The sequence below is a fragment of the Balaenoptera borealis genome, assembly GCF_965194805.1.
Source record: "Balaenoptera borealis genome assembly, chromosome: 1".
Lineage (NCBI taxonomy): Eukaryota > Metazoa > Chordata > Mammalia > Artiodactyla > Balaenopteridae > Balaenoptera > Balaenoptera borealis.
This window is the reverse complement of record NC_138860.1, coordinates 52,966,515-52,992,170: the sequence shown is the minus strand read 5'-3', so window position 1 is coordinate 52,992,170 and position 25,656 is coordinate 52,966,515. Positions and strand designations below refer to the sequence as shown.

The 25,656-nt window shown below is 48.7% G+C and overlaps 1 long non-coding RNA gene across 7 annotated transcripts in view; it reads right to left on the bottom strand.

The window, feature by feature from the left end:
• LOC309635588 overlaps nucleotides 1–25,656 on the bottom strand; it is a 104,376-nt gene that overhangs the window by 908 nt on the left and 77,812 nt on the right. The window lies entirely within an intron of this gene.

Below are 25,656 nucleotides of genomic sequence, written 5' to 3'. Positions count from 1 at the left end.
AAAGCTCTATGACACGTTTCATCACAATGCTAAAAGGCCCTTGTCATCACAAGGCTCAATGGCGCTTGTCATCACAATGCTCCATGACAATTTTCATCACAATGCTCCATGATACCTGTGATCACAATGCTCCATGACCCCTTTTATCACAATGCTCCATGATCCATTTCATCACAGTTCTCCAGTTCCCCTTTCATCACAATGCTACATGGCCACTGTTATCACAATGCTCCATAACACCTGTTATAACAATGCTCCATGCCCACTATCATCACAATTCTCCATGACCACATTCTTCCCAAAGCTCCATGCACTTGTCATCACAATGCTCCATGACCCCTGACATCAAAATGCTCCATGACCCCTGTCATCACAGTGCTCCATGTCACCGGTCATCACAAAGCTCCATAACCACGTTCATCACAAAGCCCCATGACGCGTTTCATCACAATGCTAAAAGGCCCTTGTCATCAAAATGCTAGATGGAGCTTGTCATCACAATGCTCCATGCTCAATGTCATCAAAATGCTCCATGACCACATTCATCACAATGCTCCATGACACGTTTCATCACAATGCTAAATGGCCCTTGTCATCACAGTGCTCCATGGCCCTTGTCATTACAATGCTCCATGACCCCTGACATAAAAATGCTCCATGACCCCTGTCATCACAGTGCTCCATGCCACCGGTCATCACAAAGCTCCATAACCACATTCATCACAAAGCTCCATGACGCGTTTCATCACAATGCTAAAAGGCCCTTGTCATCAAAATGCTAGATGGAGCTTGTCATCGCAATGCTCCATGCCCCTTGTCATCACAATGCCCCATAAGCCCTTTTATCACAATAATCCATGACCCCTTTAAAGAGAATACTCCAGTACGCCTTTCATCACAATGCTCCATGGTGCTTGACATCACAATGCTCCATATCCGCTGTCATCACAATGATTCATTACCACTTTCATCACAATGCTCCATGATCCATTTCATCAGAATGCTCCATGACCACTTTCAACACAATGCTCCATGATCGTTATCATGACAATGATCCATGACCCCTTTCATCATAATGCCCTGGTACGCCTTTCACCACAATGCTCCATGATCACTATCATCACGATGCTCCATGACCACTTTCATCACAATGCTCCATGACCCCTGTCATGACAATGCTTCATGACAACATTCATCACAATCCTCAATGAACACTGTCATCACACTGCTCGTGTACCCCTTTCATCACAATTCTCCATGGCCCCTGTCATCACAATGCTCCATAGCCCTTGTCATCACAATGTTTCATGACCCTTGACATCACAATGCTCCATGACCCGTTTCATCACAATGCTTCATGCTCCTTGTCATCACAATTCTCCAGGACCACATTCATCACAAAGCTCCATGACACGTTTCATCACAAGGCTAAAAGGCACTTTTCATCAAAATGCTCCATGGCACTTGTCATCACAATGCTCCATGACCGCATTCATCACAATGCTCCATAACCACATTCATCACAATGCTCAATGACACGTTTCATCACAATGCTAAAAGGCCCTTGTCATCACAATGTTCCATGGCGCTTCTCATCACAATGTTCCACGCCCCCTGTTATCACAATGCCCCATAACACCTTTTATCACAATGCTCCATTACCCCTTTCAGCACAATGCTCCCTGACCATTTTCATCACATTGCTCCATGACCCTAGCATCACAATGCTCAATGATCTCCTTCATCACAATAATCGATGACCCCTTTCATTACAATACTCCAGTACGCATTTCATCACAATGCTCCATGCCCCCTGTCATCACAATGCCCAATGACCCATGTCATCACAATGCTCCAAGTCCCTTGTCATCACAATGCTCCATGGCCACTGTTATCACAATGCTCCATGATCACATTCTTCACAAAGCTCCCTGCACCTGTCATCACAATGCTCCATGACACCTGACATCAAAATGCTCCATGACCCCTGTCATCACAGTGCTCCATGCCCCCGGTCATCACAATGCTCCATAACCACATTCATCACAAAGCCCCATGACCCGTTTCATCACAATGCTAAAAGGCCCTTGTCATCAAAATGCTAGATGGAGCTTGTCATCACAATGCTCCATGACCACATTCATCACAATGCTCCATGACACGTTTCATCACAATGCTAAATGGCCCTTGTCATCACAATGCTCCATGCCCCTTGTCATTACAATGCCCCATAACCCCTTTTATCACAATAATCCATGACCCCTTTCATTACAATACTCCAGTAAGCCTTTCATCACAATGCTCCATGGCGCTTGTCATCACAAAGCTCCATTACAATATTCATCACAATGCTCCATGATACCTGTCATCACAATGCCCCATGGTCCTAGTCATCACAATTTTCCATGACCCATGACACCACAATCCTCCATGATCACTTTCATCAAAATAATCCATGACCCCTTTCATTACAATACTCCAGTACGTCTTTCATCTCAATGCTCCTTGCCCCCTGTCATCACAATGCCCAATGACCCATGTCATCACAATGCTCCAAGGCCCTTGTCATCACAATGCTCCATGAGACCTGTAATCACAATGCTCCTTGTCCACTATCATCATCACATTGCTCCATGAACCTTGTCATCATAATGCTCCATGCCACCTGTCATCACAATGCTTCATGACAACTTTCATCATAATGCTCAATGACCCGTGTCATAACAATGCCCAATGACCCATGTCATCACAATGCTCCAAGGCCCTTGTCATCACAATGCTCCATGCGCCATGTCATCACAATGCTCCTGGTCCACTATCATCACAATGCTCCATGACCCCTGTCATCACATTGCTCCATGCTCCCTGTCATCACAATGCCCCATAATCCCTTTTATCACAATAATCCATCACCCCTTTCATTACAATACTCCACTATGCGTTTCGTCACAATGATCCATGGCCCTTGTCATCACAGTGCTCCATATCCACAGTCATCACAATGATTCATTACCATTTTCATCACAATGATCCTTGACCCGTCTCATCACAATGCTCCATGTTGAGGTCTTCTACATGCTCCGGTCTTCTCCATGCTCCATGCCCTTGTCATCACAAAGCCCCATGACCCATTTCATCACAATGCTAAAAGGCCCATGTCATCACAATGCTCAACGGCGCTTGTCATCACAAAGCTCCATGACAATATTCATCACAACGCTCCATGATACCTGTCCTCACAATGCTCCATGGCCCTCATCATCACAATTCTCCATGACCCATGACACCACAATGCTCCATGATCACTTTCATCACAATAATCCATGACCCCTTTCATTACAATACTCCAGTACGTCTTTCATCTCAATGCTCCTTGCCCCCTGTCATCACAATGATCCATATCCCCTATCATCAAAATAATACATTACCACTTCCATCAAAATGATCCATGACCCCTTTCATCACAATGTACCTTGGCCTGTGTCATCACAATAATCCATGACACTTGCCATCACAATGCTCTATGGCACTTGTCATCACAATGCTCCCTGATTCTTTTCATCACAATGCTCCATGTTGTGGTCTTCACCATGCTCCATGCCCTTGTCATCAAAATCCTACATGAACCCTTCCATCTCAAGTTTCCATGACCACTTTCATCACAATGCTCTATGACGAGTTTCATCCCAATGCTCCATCACCCCTTTCATCACAATGCTCCTTGGCCCGTGTCATTACAATTCTCCATGAAACTTGTCATCACAAAGCTCTATGGCCCTTGTCATCACAATGCTCCATGAGCCCTGTTATCACAATGCTCCATGACTCCTTTCATTCCTATGCTCAATGACCCATTTCATCACAATGCTCCATGACCGCTTTCCTCACAATGCACCATGATCGCTATCATCACAATAATCCATGATCACTATCATCACAATAATACATGACCCTTTTCAACAAAATGCTCCAGTACCACTTTCATCACAATGCTCCATGGCCCCTGCTATCCCAATGCTCCGTGAACCCTGTCATCACAGTGGTCCATGCCCCTTTTCATCACAATGGTCCATGGTGCTTTTCATCACAAAGCTCCATGCCCGCTGTCATCACAATGCTCCAGGAGAACATGAATCACAAAGCTCCATGACAGGTTTCATCACAATGCTAAAGGCCCATGTCATTACAATTCTCAATGGCACTTGTCATCACAATCCTCCATGACCACTTTCATCACAATGCTCCATGACAACTGTCATCACAATGATTCATGGCCCTAGTTGTCACAATGCTCCATGACCACTGACGTCACAATTCTCCATGGCCCTTGTCATCACAATGCTCCATGACGGTTTTCACTACAATGCGCCATGGCCCTTGTCATCACATTGCTCCATGCCCCATGTCATCACAAAGCCCCATGACCACTTTTATCACAATGCTCCATGACCACTTTCATCACAATGCTCCCTGACCACTTTCCTCACAATGCTCCATGACCCCTGTCATCACAATGCTCCATGATCTGTTTCATCACAATAATACATTACCCCTTTCATCACAAGACTCCAGTACGCCTTTTATCACAATGCTCCATGCTCCCTGCCATCACAATGCCTCGTGACCCCTGTCATCACAATGCTCCATGGACCTTTTCATCACAATGTTCCACGATACATGTCATCACAACTCTCCATGGCCCTTGTCGTCACAATGCTCCATGACCCCTTTCATCACAATGCTCCATGACCCCTGTCTTCAAAAAGTTTCACGACCCCTGACATCACAATGCCCGATGACACCTGACATCACAATTCTCCATGAGTATTTTCAGCACAATGTTCCATGCCCGTGTCATCACAATGTTCCATGATTTATCTTCACAATACTCTAAGGCCCTTGTCATCACAATGCTCCATGACCCTTGTACTTACAATATTCCTTGGCCCTTGTAACCACAATGCTCCATGACCCCTTTCAACATAGTTCCCCATGACGCCTGTCATCAAAAAGCCTCATGACACCTGACATCACAATGCCTCATGAAGCCTGCCATCACAATACTCCATGGCCCGTGTCATCACAATGCTCCATGATACCTGACATCACAATGCTTCATGACCACTTTCATCACAATGCTCCATGACCCCTTTTATCACAATGCTACATGGCCCGAGTCATCACAATTCTCCATGACCCTTGTCATCACAAAGCTCTATGGCCCTTGCCATCACTATGCTCCATGACTCCTTTCATCACAATGCTCCATGACACCTGTCATCACAGTGCTCCATGACCACTTTCATCACAATGATCCATGATCCATTTCATCACAATGCTCCATGCCATCTTTCATCACAATGCTCCATGATCGCTATCATGAAAATAATCCATAACCCGTTTCATCACAATGCTCCAGTTCCCCTTTCATCACAATGCTCCATGGAACCTGTTATCACAATGCTCCATGAGCCTGTCATCACAATGCTCCATGCCCCTTGTCCTCACAATAGTCCATGGCGCTTGTCATCACAATGCTCCATGCCCACTCTCATCACAATGCTCCATGACCACATTCATCAGAAAGCTCTATGACACGTTTCATCACAATGCTAAAAGGCCCTAGTCATCACAAGGCTCAATGGCGTTTGTCATCACAATGCTCCATGACAATTTTCAACACAATGCTCCATGATACCTGTCATCACAATGCTCCATGACCACTTTCATCACAATGCTCCATGATCCATTTCATCACAATTCTCCAGTACCTATTTCATCACAATGCTACATGACCACAGTTATCACAATGTTCCATAACACCTTTTATCACAATGCTCCATGCCCACTATCATCACAATGCTCCATGACCACATTCTTCACAAAGCTCCATGCACCTGTCATCACAATGCTCCATGGCCCTTGTCATTACAATGCTCCATGACCCCTGACATCAAAATGCTCCATGACCCCTGTCATCACAGTGCTCCATGCCACTGGTCATCACAAAGCTCCATAACCACATTCATCACAAAGCCCCATGACGCGTTTCATCACAATGCTAAAAGGCCCTTGTCATCAAAATGCTAGATGGAGCTTGTCATCACAATGCTCCATGCCCAATGTCATCAAAATGCTCCATGACCACATTCATCACAATGCTCCATGACACGTTTCATCACAATGCTAAATGGCCCTTGTCATCACAATGCTCCATGGCCCTTGTCATTACAATGCTCCATGACCCCTGACATAAAAATGCTCCATGACCCCTGTCATCACAGTGCTCCATGCCACCAGTCATCACAAATCTCCATAACCACATTCATCACAAAGCTCCATGACGCGTTTCATCACAATGCTAAAAGGCCCTTGTCATCAAAATGCTAGATGGAGCTTGTCATCACAATGCTCCATGCCCCTTGTCATCACAATGCCCCATAACCCCTTTTATCACAATAATCCATGACCCCTTTAAAGACAATACTCCAGTACGCCTTTCATCACAATGCTCCATGGTGCTTGACATCACAATGCTCCATATCCGCTGTCATCACAATGATTCATTACCACTTTCATCACAATGATCCATGACCCCTCTTATCACAATGCTCCATGTTGAGGTCTTCTCCATGCTCTGGTCTTCTCCATGCTCCATGCCCTTGTCATCACAAAGCCCCATGACCCATTTCATCACAATGCTAAAAGGCCCATGTCATCACAATGCTCAACGGCGCTTGTCATCACAAAGCTCCATGACAATATTCATCACAATGCTCCATGATACCTGTCATCACAATGCTCCATGGCCCTCATCATCACAATTCTCCATGACCCATGATACCACAATGCTCCATGATCACTTTCATCACAATAATCCATGATTCCTTTCATTACAATACAGCAGTACTTCTTTCATCACAATGCTCCTTGCCCCCTGTCATCACAATGATCCATATGCCCTATCATCAAAATAATACATTACCACTTCCATCAAAATATACCATGACCCCTTACATCACAATGCACCTTGGCCTGTGTCATCACAATACTCCATGACCCTTGTCATCACAATGCTCTATGGCACTTGTCATCACAATGCTCCCTGATTCTTTTCATCACAATGCTCAATGACCCTTCTCATTACAATACTCCGTGCTGCGATCTTCTCCAGGCTCCATGCCCTTGTCATCACAATCCTACATGACCCTTTTCATCACAATGTTAAATGACCCTTGTCATCACAATGCTCCATGGCCCTTCCCATGACAATGCTCCATGACTGCTTTCATCACAATGCTCCATGTTGTGGTCTTCACCATGCTCCATGCCCTTGTCATCACAATCCTACATGAACCCTTTCATCACAAGCCTCCATGACCACTTTCATCACAATGCTCTATGACGAGTTTCATCCCAATGCTCCATCACCCCTTTCATCACAATGCTCCTTGGCCCGTGTCATTAGAATTCTCCATGAACCTTGTCATCACAATGCTCCATGCCCCCTGTAGTCACAATGCTCCATAACACCTGTCACCACAATGCTCCATGATCCTTGTCATCACAATGCTCCATGCCCCCTGTCATCGCAATGCTTCAAGACAACTTTCATCACAATGCTCCATGACCCCTTTCATCACAATGCTCCATGACCTCTGACATCACAATGCTCCATGATCCATTTCATCAGAATCCTCCATGACCACTTTCAACACAATGCTCCATGATCGTTATCATGACAATGATCCATGACCCCTTTCATCATAATGCCCTGGTACGCCTTTCACCACAATGCTCCATGATCACTATCATCACGATGCTCCATGACCACTTTCATCACAATGCTCCATGACCCCTGTCATGACAATGCTTCATGACAACATTCATCACAATCCTCAATGAACACTGTCATCACACTGCTCGTGTACCCCTTTCAACACAATTCTCCATGGCCCCTGTCATCACAATGCTCCATAGCCCTTGTCATCACAATGTTTCATGACCCTTGACATCACAATGCTCCATGACCCGTTTCATCACAATGCTTCATGCTCCTTGTCATCACAATTCTCCAGGACCACATTCATCACAAAGCTCCATGACACGTTTCATCACAAGGCTAAAAGGCACTTTTCATCAAAATGCTCCATGGCACTTGTCATCACAATGCTCCATGACCGCATTCATCACAATGCTCCATAACCACATTCATCACAATGCTCAATGACACGTTTCATCACAATGCTAAAAGGCCCTTGTCATCACAATGTTCCATGGCGCTTCTCATCACAATGTTCCACGCCCCCTGTTATCACAATGCCCCATAACACCTTTTATCACAATGCTCCATTACCCCTTTCAGCACAATGCTCCCTGACCATTTTCATCACATTGCTCCATGACCCTAGCATCACAATGCTCAATGATCTCCTTCATCACAATAATCGATGACCCCTTTCATTACAATACTCCAGTACGCATTTCATCACAATGCTCCATGCCCCCTGTCATCACAATGCCCAATGACCCATGTCATCACAATGCTCCAAGTCCCTTGTCATCACAATGCTCCATGGCCACTGTTATCACAATGCTCCATGATCACATTCTTCACAAAGCTCCATGCACCTGTCATCACAATGCTCCATGTCCCTTGTCATCACAATGCTCCATGACACCTGACATCAAAATGCTCCATGACCCCTGTCATCACAGTGCTGCATGCCCCCGGTCATCACAATGCTCCATGACGATTTTCATCACAATGCTCAATCATCGCTATCATCATAATGATCCATGACACTTTCATCACAATGCTCCAGTACCCCTTCCATCACAATGCTCCAAGGCCCTTGTCATCACAATGCTCCATGACACTTCTCATCAAAATGCTCCATGACCCTTCTCATCACAATGCTCCATGCCCCCTGTCATAACAATGCTCCATGACCACATTCATCACAATGCTCACTGAATCATTTCATCACAATGTTAAATGGCCCTTGTCATAACAATGCTCCATGGCATTTGTCATCACAATGCTCCATGCCTCCTGTCATCACAGGGCCCCATGACTCCTTTTATCACAATGCTCCATTACCCTATTCATCACAATGCGCCCTGACAACATTCATCACAATGCTCCATGACCACTCTCATCACAATGCTCCATGAACCCTGTCATCACAATGCTCCAAGACCCTTGTCATCACAATGCTCCATGACACCTGTCATCACAATGCTCCATGACCACTTCCATCACAATGCTCCATGATCATTATCATCACAATAATCCATGACCCCTTTCATCACAATGCTACATGACAATGTTGATCACAATGATCCATGATGCCTTTCATCAAAATGTTCCATGGCCCATGTCATCACAATGCTCCATGCCCACTGTTACCACAATGCTCTGTAACCCCTGACATCACAATGTGCCATGACTGCTGTCATCACAATGCTCCATTACCACTTTCATCACAATGCTCCATGATCGCTATAATCACAATGACCCATGACCCCTTTCATCACAATAGTCCATGACTACTTTCATCACAATGCTCCATGATCCTTTTCATCACAGTGATCCATGACGCCTTTCATCACAATGCTCCAGTAACCCTTACATCACAATGTCAGATGACCCCTGTCATCCCAATACTCCATGGCTCTTGGCATCACAATGCCAAATGACCGCTGTAATCACAATGCTCCATGGCCCTTGTCATCACAATTCTCCATGCCGCTTCTCATCACAATGCTCCATGCCCCCTGTCATCAGAATACCCCATGACCCCTTTCATCACAATGCTCCATGGCCCTTCTCATCACAATGCTCCATGACATCTGTCATCAGAATGCTCCAGTACCCCTTTCATCACAATGCTCCATGACCACTTTCATCACAATGCTCCATTATCCCTTTCATCACAATGCTCCATGAACACTTTCATCACAATGCTCCATGATCGCGATAATCACCATGATCCAGGACCCGTTTCATCACAATGCTAAATGATCCTTGTCCTGACAATGCTCCATGGCGTTTGTCATCACAATGCTCCATAACCTCTGTCATCACAATGCTACATGGCCCTTGTCATCACAGTGCTCTATGTCCCCTGTCATCACAATGCCCCATGACACCTGTCATCACAGTGCTCCATGGCCGTTGTCATTAAAGTGCTCCATAACCCCTGTCATCACAATGCTACATAAACCACGTCATCACAGTGCTCCATGCCCCTTCTCATCACAATGCTCCATGACCACTTTCATCACAATGCACCATGCCCCATGTATTCACAATGCTCGATGATCCTTTTCATCATCATTATCCATTCCTCCTTTCATCACAATGCTCCAGCACGCCTTTCACCAAAATGCTCCATGACCCTTGTCATCAAAATGCTCCATTGTCCTTTTCATCACAATGCTCCATGCCCAGTGTCATCACAATGCTCCATGACCATATTCATCACAATGCTCCATGACCCGTTTCATCACAATGTTAATGGCACTTGTCATCACATTGCTCAATGGGGTTTTCATCACAATGCTCCATGACCCCTTTTATTACAAGGTTCCATTACCCCTTTCATCACAATGCTGGCTGACCACTTTCATCACAATGCTCCATGACTCTTCTCATCACAATTCTCCATGCCCCCTGTCATCACAATGCTTCATGACTACTTTCAACAAAATGATCCATAAAACCTCTCATCACAAAGCTCCTTGACCCCTCTAATCACAATGTTCCATGCTGTATTCTTCACCAGGCTCCATACCCTTGTCATCACAAAGCTACATGACCCCTTTCATCACAATGCTAAATGGCCCTTTTCATCACAATGCTACATGATCCATTTCATCAAAATGCTCTGTGACTTCTTTAATAACAATTCTACATGATAGATATCATCACAATGCCCCATGACCCCTGTCATCAAAATGCTCCATGACCCCTTTCATCACAATGCTAAATGGCCCTTTTCATCACAATGCTACATAATCCATTTCATCAAAATGCTCTGTGACTGCTTTTATAACAATTCTCCATGATAGATATCATCACAATGCCCCATGACCCCTGTCATCACCATGCTCCATGACCCCTGTCATCACAATGCTCCATGATCCGTTTCATCATAATAATCCATGAACACTTTGATCACAACACTCCAGTAAGTCTTTAATCTCAATGCGCCATGCCCCCTGTCATCACAATGCCTCATGACCCTTGTCATCACAATTATCCATGACTCCTTTCACCACAATGCTCCATTACCACTGTCATCACAATGCCCCATGAAACCTATCATCACTAACCTCCAAGACACTTGTCATCACAATGCTCACTGACCTCTGTCATCACAATGCTCCATGACCCCTTTCATCACAATGTTCCGTGACAACTTTCATCAAAATGCTCCATGACCCCTTTCATCACAATGCTCCTGGACCCCTGTCATCACAATGCTCCATGACCCTTTTCATACAGTGCTCCATGACCAATTTCATCACAGTTCTCCATGATCACAATCATCACAATGATCCATGACCCCTTTCATCACAATAGTCCATGACTACTTTCATCACAATGCTCCATGATCTTTTTCATCACACTGATCCATGACGCCTTTCATCACAATGCTCCAGTAACACTTTCATCACAATGCCAGATGACCCCTGTCATCCCAATACTCCATGGCTCTTGTAATCACAATGCTCCAGTAACCCTTTCATCACAATGCCAGATGACCCCTGTCATCCCAATACTCCATGGCTCTTGGCATCACAATGCCAAAGGACCCCTGTAATCACAATGCTCCATGGCCCTTGTCATCACAATTATCCATGCCACTTGTCATCACAATGCTCCATGCCCCCTGTCATCAGAATAGCCCATGACCCCTTTCATCACAATGCTCCATGGCCCTTCTCATCACAATGCTCCATGACATCTGTCATCAGAATGCTCCATGACCCCTTTCATCACAATGCTCCATGACTATTTTCATTACAGTACTCCATTATCGCTATCATCACAAAGATCCAGGACCCGTTTCATCACAATGTTAAATGGCCCTTGTCCTGACAATGCTCCATGGCGTTTGTCATCACAATGCTCCATAACCCCTGACATCACAATGTCCCATGACCCCTGTCATCACAATGCTCCATAAACCCTGTCATCACCATGCTCCATGCCCCTTCTCATCACAATGCTCCATGACCACTTTCATCACAATGCACCATGCTCCATGTATTCACAATGCTCCATGATCCTTTTCATCATAATTATGCATTACTCCTTTCATCACAATGCTCCAGCACGCCTTTCAGCAAAATGCTCCATGACCCTTGGCATCAAAATGCTCCATGACCACCTTCATCACATTGCTCCATGACCCGTTTCATCACAATGTTAATGGCACTTGTCATTACAATGCTCCATGACCCCTGTCATCACAATGCTCCATGAAACCTATTATCACTAAGCTCCAAGACACCTGACATCACCATGCTCCCTGACCACTTTCATCACAATACTCCATGACTCTTATCATCACAATGCTCTATGGCCCTTGTCATCACAATGCTCCATGACTCCTTTCCTCAAAATACTCCAAGACCCTTGTCATCACAATTCTCCTTGACCCCTGTCATCACAATTCTCCATGACCCTTTTCATCACAATGCTCCATGACAAATTCCATCACAATGCTCCATGATCGCAATCACCACAATAATCCTTGACCACTTTCATCACAATGCTCCATGATCCTTGTCATCACAATGCTCCATGACACTTGTCATCACAATGCTCCATGACCCTTGTTATCACACTGCTCAATGCCCACTGGCATCACAAAGCTCCATGACCACATTCATCACAATGCTCCATGACCCGTTTCATCACAATGCTAAATGGCACTTGTCATCAAAAGGCTCCATGGCGCTTATCATCACAATGCTCCATGACCCCTTTTATCAAAAGGCTCCATACTCCCTGTCATCACAATGCTCCATAACGATTTTCATCACAATGCTCCATCATCGCTATCATCATAATGATCCATGACACTTTTCATCACAATGCTCCAGTACCCCTTCCATCACAATGCTCCAAGGCCCTTGTCATCACAATGCTCCATGACACTTCTCATCAAAATGCTCCATGACCCTTCTCATCACAATGCTCCATGCCCCCTGTCATAACAATGCTCCATGACCACATTCATCACAATGCTCACTGAATCATTTCATCACAATGCTAAATGGCCCTTGTCATAACAATCCTCCATGGCATTTGTCATCACAATGCTCCATGCCTCCTGTCATCACAGTGCCCCATGACTCCTTTTATCACAATTCTCCATTACCCTATTCATCACAATGCGCTCTGACAACTTTCATCACAATGCTCCATGACCACTCTCATCACAATGTTCCATGATCCTAGTAATCACAATGATCCATGACCCCATTCATCACAATGTTCCAGTACCCATTTCATCACAATGCTCCATGCGTCCCGTCACAACAAAGTTCCATAAAACCTCTCATCACATCGCTCCATGACCCCTTTCATCGCAATGATTCATTACCCCTGTCATCACAAAGCTCCATGGGCCTTGACATCACAATGCTCGATGACCCCTGACATCACACTGCTCCATGTAACTTGTCATCACAATGCTCCATGCCCAACGTCATCACAATATTCCATGACCACACTCATCACAGTGCTCCATGACCCGTTTCATCACAATGCTAAATAACCATTGTCATCACAATGCTCCATGGCACTTGTCATCACAAGGCTCCATGCACCATGTCATCACAATGCCCCATGACCTCTTTTATCACAATGCTCCATGGATCTTGTCATCAAAATGCTCCATGCCCACTGTCATCAAAAAGCTCCATGACCACATACATCACAATGCTCTATTACCCCTTTCATCACAATGCTCCATGCACCCTGTCATCACGATGCTCCATGATCACTTTCATCACAATAATCCATGACCCCTTTCATGAAAATGATCCAGTATGCCTTTCATCACAATGCCCCAGTAACCCTGTCATCACCATGCTCCATGACCCCTGTCATCACAAAGCTCCATGACACTTGTCATCACAATGCTCCAAGCCCACTGTCATCACAATGCTCCATGACCCTTGTCATCACGATACTCCATGACCACTGTCATAACAATGCTCCATGACTGCTTTCAGCACAATGCTCCTGGACACATTACATCACAATGCTCCATGACCGCTATCATCACAAGGATCCATGGCCCCTGTCATCAAAATGCTCTATTGACCTTGTCATTACAACGTTCAATGACACTTGTCATTACAGTGCTCCATGGCGCTTGTCATCACAATTCTCCATGCCCACTGTCATCACAATGCTCCATGACCACATTCATCACAATGCTCCATGATCCATTTCATCACCATGCTCCATGTGCTAGTCATCACAATGCTCCCTGACACTTGTCATCACAATGCTCCATGTCACTTGTAATCACAATGCTCCATGACCCCTTTCATCACAATGCTCCATGACCCCTGCCATAACAATGCTCCATGACCCTTTTCAGCACAATGCTCCATGGCTCCTGTCAACACAATGCTCCATGCCTACTGTCATCACAATGCTCCATGAACACATTCATCACAATGCTCCATGCCCCCATTCATCACAGTGCCCCATGGCCCTTGTCATCACAATTCTCCATGACACCGGTTATCACAATGCTCCATGACCTTTGTAATCACAATGCTCCATGGCCCATGTAATCACAATGCTTCATGACAACTTTTAGTCACAATGCTCCTTTTCCCGTATCATCACAATGCTCTATGGCCCTAGTCAGCACAATGCTGCATAACTACATTCATCAAAATGCTCCATGACACTTGTCATCACAATGCTCCATGATAATTGTCATAACAATGTTCCATGACCCCTTTCATCACAATGCTCCCTGACCCATTTCATCACAATGCTCCATGACAGCTATCATCATAATGCTCCATGATCGCTATCATCACAATGATCCATGGCCCCTGTCATGAAAATGCTCCAAGACCCTTGTCATCACAATACTCCATGACCCCTGTCATCACAATACTCTATGACCCTGTGATCACAATGCTCCATGACACATGTCATCACAATGCTCCATGACGCCTTTCATCACAATACTCCAGTACCCATTTCATCACAATGCTCCAAGCCCTCTGTCACCACAATGCCTCATGACCCCTGTAATCACAATGCCCCATGACTTCTGACATCACAATTCTCCATGGCTTTTGTCATCACAATGCTCCATTCCCAAGTCATCACAATGCTCAATGAGCCTTGTCATCACAATACTCTATGGCCCTTTTCATCATAATGCTACATGACGCTTGTAAACACAATGCTCCATGACCCTTGTCATAACAATATTCCATGGCCCTTGTCAGCAAAAGGCTCCATGCCCAATGTCATCACAACGCTCCATGACCTCATTCATCACTCGGCTACATGACCTGTTTCATCACAATGCTAAATTGCACTTGTCATCACAATGCTCCATGGTGCTTGTCATCACAATGCTCCATGCACACTGTCATCACAATGCCCCATGACACCTTTTATTAAAATGCTCCATTACCCCTTTCATCACAATGCACCCTGCCCACTTTCATCACAATGCTCCATGATCCCTTTCATCACAATAATCAATGACCCATTTCATCACAATGCTTCAGGACTCCTTCTGTCACAATGCTCAATGCTCCCTGTCATGACAATGCCCCATGACTGCTGTCATTACAATGCTCCATGGCCCTTGGCATCACAATGCTCCAAGACCCTTCTCATCATAATGCTCCATGGCCCTTGTCATCACCATGCTCCATGTCCTCTGTCATCACAGTTCTTCATCACCAGTTTCATCACAATGCTCCATGACCCATTTCATCAGAATGATCCTTGACCAATGTCATCACAAAGCTCCATGACCCCTGTCACCACAATGCCCCATGATCCCTTTTTCACAATGCTCCATGATCACTGTCATCACAATGATCCATGACCCCTTTAATCACAATGCTCCTTTTCCACTTTCATCACAATGCTCCATGGCCACTGTCATCAAAATGGTCCATGGCCCTTGTCATCACAATGCTCCATGACACTTGTCATCAAAATGCTCCATGGCGCTTATCATCACAAAGCCCCAGGCCCACTGTCATCACATTGCTCCATGACTCGTTTCATCACAATGTTAAAAGCCCTTGTCATCATAATGCTCGATGGTGCTTGTCATCACAATGCTCCATGACCACTTTCTTCACAATGGTCCATGACACCTGTCATCACAATGCTCCATGGCCCTTGCCATCACAATTCTCCATGACCCCTGACATCACAATGCTCCATTACCCTTTCATCACAATGCTCCATGATCCCTTTCATCACAATAATCCATGACCCGTTTCATCACAATGCTCCATTACACCTTTCATGACAATACTCCATGTCCCCTGTCATCACAATGCTCCACAACACCTGTCATCACAGTGCTCCATGACCTCTTTCATCACATTGCTCCATTTCCCATTCTCTCACAAAGCTCTAACCACTTTCATCACAATCCTCCATGATCCCTTTCATCACAATGCTCCATGAACCCTTTCATCACAATGTCCCATGATGCCTTTCATCAAAATGCTCCATGCCCTCTGTCACCACAATGCTCCAGTACACCTTTCATCACAATGCTCCATAACCCCTGACATCAAAATGCATCATGGCCCCTGTCATCAAAATGCTCCATGGCTCTTGTCATCACAATGCTCCATGACCCCTTTCATCACAAGGCTCTATGAACCCTGACATCACAATCCTCCATGGTTCTTGTCATCCCAATTCTCCAGGCCATTGTCATCACAATGCTCCATGGCTGTTGTCATCACAATGCTACATGACCCCTTTCATCAAAATGCTCCATGATCACTTTAATCACAATGCTCCATGATGTGTTTCGTCCCAATGCTCCATGACCCCTCTCAACAATGCTCCATGGCCCTTGTCATCACAATGCTCCATGACGCCTGTCATCAAAAAGGCTCATGACCCCTGACATCACCATTCACCATGATTCTTGTCATCACAATGCTCCATGACTTTGTCATCACTGTACTCCATGGCCTTTGTCATCACAATGCTCCATGACACTTGTCATCACAATGCTTACATGACCCTTGTCATCACAATGTTCCATGGCTCTTGTCATCACAATGCTCCATGAGCCCTTTCATCACAATGCTCCCTGACCACATTCAGCACAATGCTCCATGACACCTTCCATCACTTGAGCTGGAGACCTACCTCCATGAGTTCTGCCTAGCGATGCACCAGCTCTGCTCCCAGGAGGGTGCAGGCGTGGGGCTGCATGCAAGGGGCGGGGAGGGCCCGGCCTCTCCCGTGGTCCTCAGGCAGGCCATCGCCGAGGTATTCTTCCGCTGATGTCAACCCTCACGTGGCGATGCCCCCGGTGTTAATTTCCATCATCAAACCCCATGCAAGGGCGTGTAAACAACGGAAGTGGATATCCTCGAGACTGTGGAGGCAGGAAGCCCCAGATGAAGGAGTCAGGACTGAGCCCCTGCATGTTAAATACATGTATTCAAGAGTTGCCTTTATAAAAGACAAAAGAAAAGAAAGGCACGTTGCCTGTGACTCTGGTGACAGCCGGTTATGAGAACCACAGGGTAGGCTCTGGGGCCGCGAGTGCCACGCACTGGGAGGACATGGGGTTGCTACCAGTCTCAGTGGATGCTCAGCAAGTCCCAGTGACTTCCCCAAGGGGGGAGGTCCCCAGCTGAGCGCCTGGGCCAAGGACCCAGTGCTCCTTCATTCTTCCTGCGGACGGCCCTTCATTCTGAGAGCGATGCTCTCACAGGCTGCCCCGGAGCGCGTGGGGACACGTTACTGAGCTGTTCAGCCGTCACTACTCACCTGTTTTGGAACATTTCCCTCACCCCAAAAATGTCCCTCATGCCCTAAGTTATCATTCCCTCCCCTCCGCTGCCCCTGACAACCAGGAACCACCTCTGACTCTGTAGATCTACCTGTTCTGGACGTTTCCGCTCAGTGATTTCACACCCTGTGTCCTTCTGTGTCTGACTTCTCTCGCTGAGCATCGTGTTCTCAGGGTGCATCCACGTGGCAGCTAGTGTCAGGGCTTCAAACCTTTGCGTGGCTGAGGGCTGGATAAAAGACAAATGAAAAGAAAGGTACGTTGCCTGCGACTGTGGTGACAACCGGTGATGAGAAACAGAGGCTAGGCTCTGGAGACGGGAGCGACGTGCCCTGTGAGGTCTTGGGGTTGCTGCCAGTCTCAGTGGAGGCTCAGGAAGTCCAAGTGACTTACCCACGCAGGGGTCCGCAGCTGACTGTCTGGGTCCAGTACCCAGTGCTAGTTCAGTCTTACTGCGGTCTGCCCATCATCCTGCGGTCAGCTCTTCGTCCTGAGAGCGATGCTCTCACAGGCTGCACCGGAAGGCTTGTGGACACTTTACTGAGCTGTGCAGCCGTCACTACTGCCCTGTTTTGGAACATTTCCCTCACCCCAAAAATGTCCCTGACGCCCTTAGTTATCATTCCCTCCCCTCCCCTGCCCCTGAAAACCAGGGACCAACTCTGATTCTGTGGATCTACCTGTTCTGGACGTTTCCCCTCAGTGGGTTCACACCATGTGTGTAGTTCTCTCTCTGACTTCACCCACTGAGCATCGTGTTCTCAGGGTGCATCCACGTGGCAGCGAATGTGAGGGCTTCATACTTTTGTGTGGCTGAGGGCCGGAACAACAACACAAACGAAAAGAAAGGCACGTTGCCTGCGACTCTGGTGACAGCCTGTGATGAGAACGAGAGAGTAGGCTCCGGGGCCGGGAGAGGCACGCCCTGTGAGGCCCTGGGGCTGTTGCCAATCTCGTTGGAGGCTCAGCTTTCAGAGTGACTTACCCACGGAGGGGGTCCCCAGTTCAGCATCTGGTCCCGGGACCCAGTACTCGTTCAGTCTTCCTGTGGTCAGCCCTTCGTCCTGAGAAAGATGGTATCACAGGCTGCCCCGGAGCGCGTGTGGACACTTTACTGAGCTGCGCAGCCGTCACTACTAACCTGTTTTGGAATATTTCCCTCATCCCAAAAATGTCCCTCACGCCTTTAGTTATCATTCCCTCCCCTCCCCTGCCCGGGCCAACCAGGAACCAACTCTGAATCTGTGGATCTACCTGTTCTGGACGTTTCCCCTCATTGGTTTCTCACCCTGTGTGTCCCTCTGTGTGTGAATTCTCCCGCTTAGCATCGTGTTCTCAGGGTGCATCCACATGGCAGCAAATGTGAGGGTTTCATACCTTTACGTGGCTGAGCGCCGGAAAAAGCACAAACGAAAAGAAAGGCACGTGGCCTGCGACTCTGGTGACAGCCGGTGATGAGAACCTGAGGCCAGGCTCTGGGGTCGGGAGAGCTGCGCCCTGCGAGGTCCTGGGGCTGCTGGCAGTCTCAGTGGTGGCTCAGCAAGTCCCAGTGACTTACCCACGGAGGGGCCCCCAGCTGAGCGTCTGGGCTCAGGACCCAGTGTTCGTTCAATCTTCCTGCGATCAGCCCTTCTTCCTGCAGTCAGCCCTTGGTTCTGAGAGCGATGCTCTCACAGGCTACCCTGGAGCTCATGGGGACACTTTACTGAGCTGTGCAGCCGTCACTTCTAACCTCTTTTGGAACATTTCCCTCACGCCAAAAATGTCCCTCATGCCCTAAGTTATCATTCCCTCCCCTCCCCTGTCCGTGACAACCAGGAACCACGTCTGACTCTGTAGATCTACCTGTTCTGGACGTTTCTGCTCAGTGGGTTCACACCCTGTGTGTCCTTCTGTGTCTGACTTCTCTCGCTGAGCATCGTGTCCTCAGGGTGCATCCACGTGGCAGCGAGTGTCAGGACTTCACACCTTTATGTGGCTGAGGGCCAGAAAAAGGACAAATGAAAAGATAGGAACGTTGCCTGCGACTCTGGTGATAGCCGGTGATGAGAAACAGAGGTTAGGCTCTTGGAACGGGAGCGCCATGCCCTATGAAGCCCTGGGGCTGCTGCCCGACTCGGAGGAGGCTCAACAATCCGAGGGACTTACCCACGGAGGGGTGCCCTGCTGAGTGTCTGGGCCCAGGACCCAGTGCTAGTTCAGTCTTCCTGTGGTCAGCCATTCGTCCTGAGAGCGATGCTCTCACAGGCTGCAGCGGAGCATATGGTGACACTTTACTGAGCAGAGCAGCTGTCACTACTAACCTGTTTTGGAACATTTCCGTCACCCAAAAAAGTCCCTCAGGCCCTTAGTTATCACTCCCTCCGCTCCACTGCCCCTGAAACCAGGAACCCACTCTGATTCTGCGGATGTACCTGTTCTGGACGTTTCCCCTCAGTGGGGTCACACCCTGGGTGTCCCTCTGTGTCTGACTTCTGTCGCTGAGCATCGTGTTCTCAGGGTGCATCCACGTGGCAGCGAGTGTAAGGACTTCACACCTTTGCGTGGCTGAGGGCTGGATAAAAGAAAAAATGAAAAGAAAGGAACGATGCCTGCGACTCTGGTGACAGCCAGTGATGAGAAACAGAGGCTAGGCACTGGGGACGGGAGCGCCGCGGCCTGTGAGGCCCTGGGGTTGCTGCCAGTCTCGGTGGAGGCTCAGCAATCCGAGTGACTTACCAACAGGGGGATCCCCAGCTGAGCGTCGGTGAAGGGGACACGGTACTCGTTCAGTCTTCCTGTGGTCAGCCCTTCGTCCTGACAACGATGCTTTCACAGGCTGCCCCGGAGCGCGTGGGGACACGTTACTGAGCTGTTCAGCCGTCACTACTCACCTGTTTTGGAACATTTCCCTCACCCCAAAAATGTCCCTCATGCCCTAAGTTATCATTCCCTCCCCTCCGCTGCCCCTGACAACCAGGAACCACCTCTGACTCTGTAGATCTACCTGTTCTGGACGTTTCCGCTCAGTGATTTCACACCCTGTGTCCTTCTGTGTCTGACTTCTCTCGCTGAGCATCGTGTTCTCAGGGTGCATCCACGTGGCAGCTAGTGTCAGGGCTTCAAACCTTTGCGTGGCTGAGGGCTGGATAAAAGACAAATGAAAAGAAAGGTACGTTGCCTGCGACTGTGGTGACAACCGGTGATGAGAAACAGAGGCTAGGCTCTGGAGACGGGAGCGACGTGCCCTGTGAGGTCTTGGGGTTGCTGCCAGTCTCAGTGGAGGCTCAGGAAGTCCAAGTGACTTACCCACGCAGGGGTCCGCAGCTGACTGTCTGGGTCCAGTACCCAGTGCTAGTTCAGTCTTACTGCGGTCTGCCCATCATCCTGCGGTCAGCTCTTCGTCCTGAGAGCGATGCTCTCACAGGCTGCACCGGAAGGCTTGTGGACACTTTACTGAGCTGTGCAGCCGTCACTACTGCCCTGTTTTGGAACATTTCCCTCACCCCAAAAATGTCCCTGACGCCCTTAGTTATCATTCCCTCCCCTCCCCTGCCCCTGAAAACCAGGGACCAACTCTGATTCTGTGGATCTACCTGTTCTGGACGTTTCCCCTCAGTGGGTTCACACCATGTGTGTAGTTCTCTCTCTGACTTCACCCACTGAGCATCGTGTTCTCAGGGTGCATCCACGTGGCAGCGAATGTGAGGGCTTCATACTTTTGTGTGGCTGAGGGCCGGAACAACAACACAAACGAAAAGAAAGGCACGTTGCCTGCGACTCTGGTGACAGCCTGTGATGAGAACGAGAGAGTAGGCTCCGGGGCCGGGAGAGGCACGCCCTGTGAGGCCCTGGGGCTGTTGCCAATCTCGTTGGAGGCTCAGCTTTCAGAGTGACTTACCCACGGAGGGGGTCCCCAGTTCAGCATCTGGTCCCGGGACCCAGTACTCGTTCAGTCTTCCTGTGGTCAGCCCTTCGTCCTGAGAAAGATGGTATCACAGGCTGCCCCGGAGCGCGTGTGGACACTTTACTGAGCTGCGCAGCCGTCACTACTAACCTGTTTTGGAATATTTCCCTCATCCCAAAAATGTCCCTCACGCCTTTAGTTATCATTCCCTCCCCTCCCCTGCCCGGGCCAACCAGGAACCAACTCTGAATCTGTGGATCTACCTGTTCTGGACGTTTCCCCTCATTGGTTTCTCACCCTGTGTGTCCCTCTGTGTGTGAATTCTCCCGCTTAGCATCGTGTTCTCAGGGTGCATCCACATGGCAGCAAATGTGAGGGTTTCATACCTTTACGTGGCTGAGCGCCGGAAAAAGCACAAACGAAAAGAAAGGCACGTGGCCTGCGACTCTGGTGACAGCCGGTGATGAGAACCTGAGGCCAGGCTCTGGGGTCGGGAGAGCTGCGCCCTGCGAGGTCCTGGGGCTGCTGGCAGTCTCAGTGGTGGCTCAGCAAGTCCCAGTGACTTACCCACGGAGGGGCCCCCAGCTGAGCGTCTGGGCTCAGGACCCAGTGTTCGTTCAATCTTCCTGCGATCAGCCCTTCTTCCTGCAGTCAGCCCTTGGTTCTGAGAGCGATGCTCTCACAGGCTACCCTGGAGCTCATGGGGACACTTTACTGAGCTGTGCAGCCGTCACTTCTAACCTCTTTTGGAACATTTCCCTCACGCCAAAAATGTCCCTCATGCCCTAAGTTATCATTCCCTCCCCTCCCCTGTCCGTGACAACCAGGAACCACGTCTGACTCTGTAGATCTACCTGTTCTGGACGTTTCTGCTCAGTGGGTTCACACCCTGTGTGTCCTTCTGTGTCTGACTTCTCTCGCTGAGCATCGTGTCCTCAGGGTGCATCCACGTGGCAGCGAGTGTCAGGACTTCACACCTTTATGTGGCTGAGGGCCAGAAAAAGGACAAATGAAAAGATAGGAACGTTGCCTGCGACTCTGGTGATAGCCGGTGATGAGAAACAGAGGTTAGGCTCTTGGAACGGGAGCGCCATGCCCTATGAAGCCCTGGGGCTGCTGCCCGACTCGGAGGAGGCTCAACAATCCGAGGGACTTACCCACGGAGGGGTGCCCTGCTGAGTGTCTGGGCCCAGGACCCAGTGCTAGTTCAGTCTTCCTGTGGTCAGCCATTCGTCCTGAGAGCGATGCTCTCACAGGCTGCAGCGGAGCATATGGTGACACTTTACTGAGCAGAGCAGCTGTCACTACTAACCTGTTTTGGAACATTTCCGTCACCCAAAAAAGTCCCTCAGGCCCTTAGTTATCACTCCCTCCGCTCCACTGCCCCTGAAACCAGGAACCCACTCTGATTCTGCGGATGTACCTGTTCTGGACGTTTCCCCTCAGTGGGGTCACACCCTGGGTGTCCCTCTGTGTCTGACTTCTGTCGCTGAGCATCGTGTTCTCAGGGTGCATCCACGTGGCAGCGAGTGTAAGGACTTCACACCTTTGCGTGGCTGAGGGCTGGATAAAAGAAAAAATGAAAAGAAAGGAACGATGCCTGCGACTCTGGTGACAGCCAGTGATGAGAAACAGAGGCTAGGCACTGGGGACGGGAGCGCCGCGGCCTGTGAGGCCCTGGGGTTGCTGCCAGTCTCGGTGGAGGCTCAGCAATCCGAGTGACTTACCAACAGGGGGATCCCCAGCTGAGCGTCGGTGAAGGGGACACGGTACTCGTTCAGTCTTCCTGTGGTCAGCCCTTCGTCCTGACAACGATGCTTTCACAGGCTGCCCCGGAGCGCGTGGGGACACGTTACTGAGCTGTTCAGCCGTCACTACTCACCTGTTTTGGAACATTTCCCTCACCCCAAAAATGTCCCTCATGCCCTAAGTTATCATTCCCTCCCCTCCGCTGCCCCTGACAACCAGGAACCACCTCTGACTCTGTAGATCTACCTGTTCTGGACGTTTCCGCTCAGTGATTTCACACCCTGTGTCCTTCTGTGTCTGACTTCTCTCGCTGAGCATCGTGTTCTCAGGGTGCATCCACGTGGCAGCTAGTGTCAGGGCTTCAAACCTTTGCGTGGCTGAGGGCTGGATAAAAGACAAATGAAAAGAAAGGTACGTTGCCTGCGACTGTGGTGACAACCGGTGATGAGAAACAGAGGCTAGGCTCTGGAGACGGGAGCGACGTGCCCTGTGAGGTCTTGGGGTTGCTGCCAGTCTCAGTGGAGGCTCAGGAAGTCCAAGTGACTTACCCACGCAGGGGTCCGCAGCTGACTGTCTGGGTCCAGTACCCAGTGCTAGTTCAGTCTTACTGCGGTCTGCCCATCATCCTGCGGTCAGCTCTTCGTCCTGAGAGCGATGCTCTCACAGGCTGCACCGGAAGGCTTGTGGACACTTTACTGAGCTGTGCAGCCGTCACTACTGCCCTGTTTTGGAACATTTCCCTCACCCCAAAAATGTCCCTGACGCCCTTAGTTATCATTCCCTCCCCTCCCCTGCCCCTGAAAACCAGGGACCAACTCTGATTCTGTGGATCTACCTGTTCTGGACGTTTCCCCTCAGTGGGTTCACACCATGTGTGTAGTTCTCTCTCTGACTTCACCCACTGAGCATCGTGTTCTCAGGGTGCATCCACGTGGCAGCGAATGTGAGGGCTTCATACTTTTGTGTGGCTGAGGGCCGGAACAACAACACAAACGAAAAGAAAGGCACGTTGCCTGCGACTCTGGTGACAGCCTGTGATGAGAACGAGAGAGTAGGCTCCGGGGCCGGGAGAGGCACGCCCTGTGAGGCCCTGGGGCTGTTGCCAATCTCGTTGGAGGCTCAGCTTTCAGAGTGACTTACCCACGGAGGGGGTCCCCAGTTCAGCATCTGGTCCCGGGACCCAGTACTCGTTCAGTCTTCCTGTGGTCAGCCCTTCGTCCTGAGAAAGATGGTATCACAGGCTGCCCCGGAGCGCGTGTGGACACTTTACTGAGCTGCGCAGCCGTCACTACTAACCTGTTTTGGAATATTTCCCTCATCCCAAAAATGTCCCTCACGCCTTTAGTTATCATTCCCTCCCCTCCCCTGCCCGGGCCAACCAGGAACCAACTCTGAATCTGTGGATCTACCTGTTCTGGACGTTTCCCCTCATTGGTTTCTCACCCTGTGTGTCCCTCTGTGTGTGAATTCTCCCGCTTAGCATCGTGTTCTCAGGGTGCATCCACATGGCAGCAAATGTGAGGGTTTCATACCTTTACGTGGCTGAGCGCCGGAAAAAGCACAAACGAAAAGAAAGGCACGTGGCCTGCGACTCTGGTGACAGCCGGTGATGAGAACCTGAGGCCAGGCTCTGGGGTCGGGAGAGCTGCGCCCTGCGAGGTCCTGGGGCTGCTGGCAGTCTCAGTGGTGGCTCAGCAAGTCCCAGTGACTTACCCACGGAGGGGCCCCCAGCTGAGCGTCTGGGCTCAGGACCCAGTGTTCGTTCAATCTTCCTGCGATCAGCCCTTCTTCCTGCAGTCAGCCCTTGGTTCTGAGAGCGATGCTCTCACAGGCTACCCTGGAGCTCATGGGGACACTTTACTGAGCTGTGCAGCCGTCACTTCTAACCTCTTTTGGAACATTTCCCTCACGCCAAAAATGTCCCTCATGCCCTAAGTTATCATTCCCTCCCCT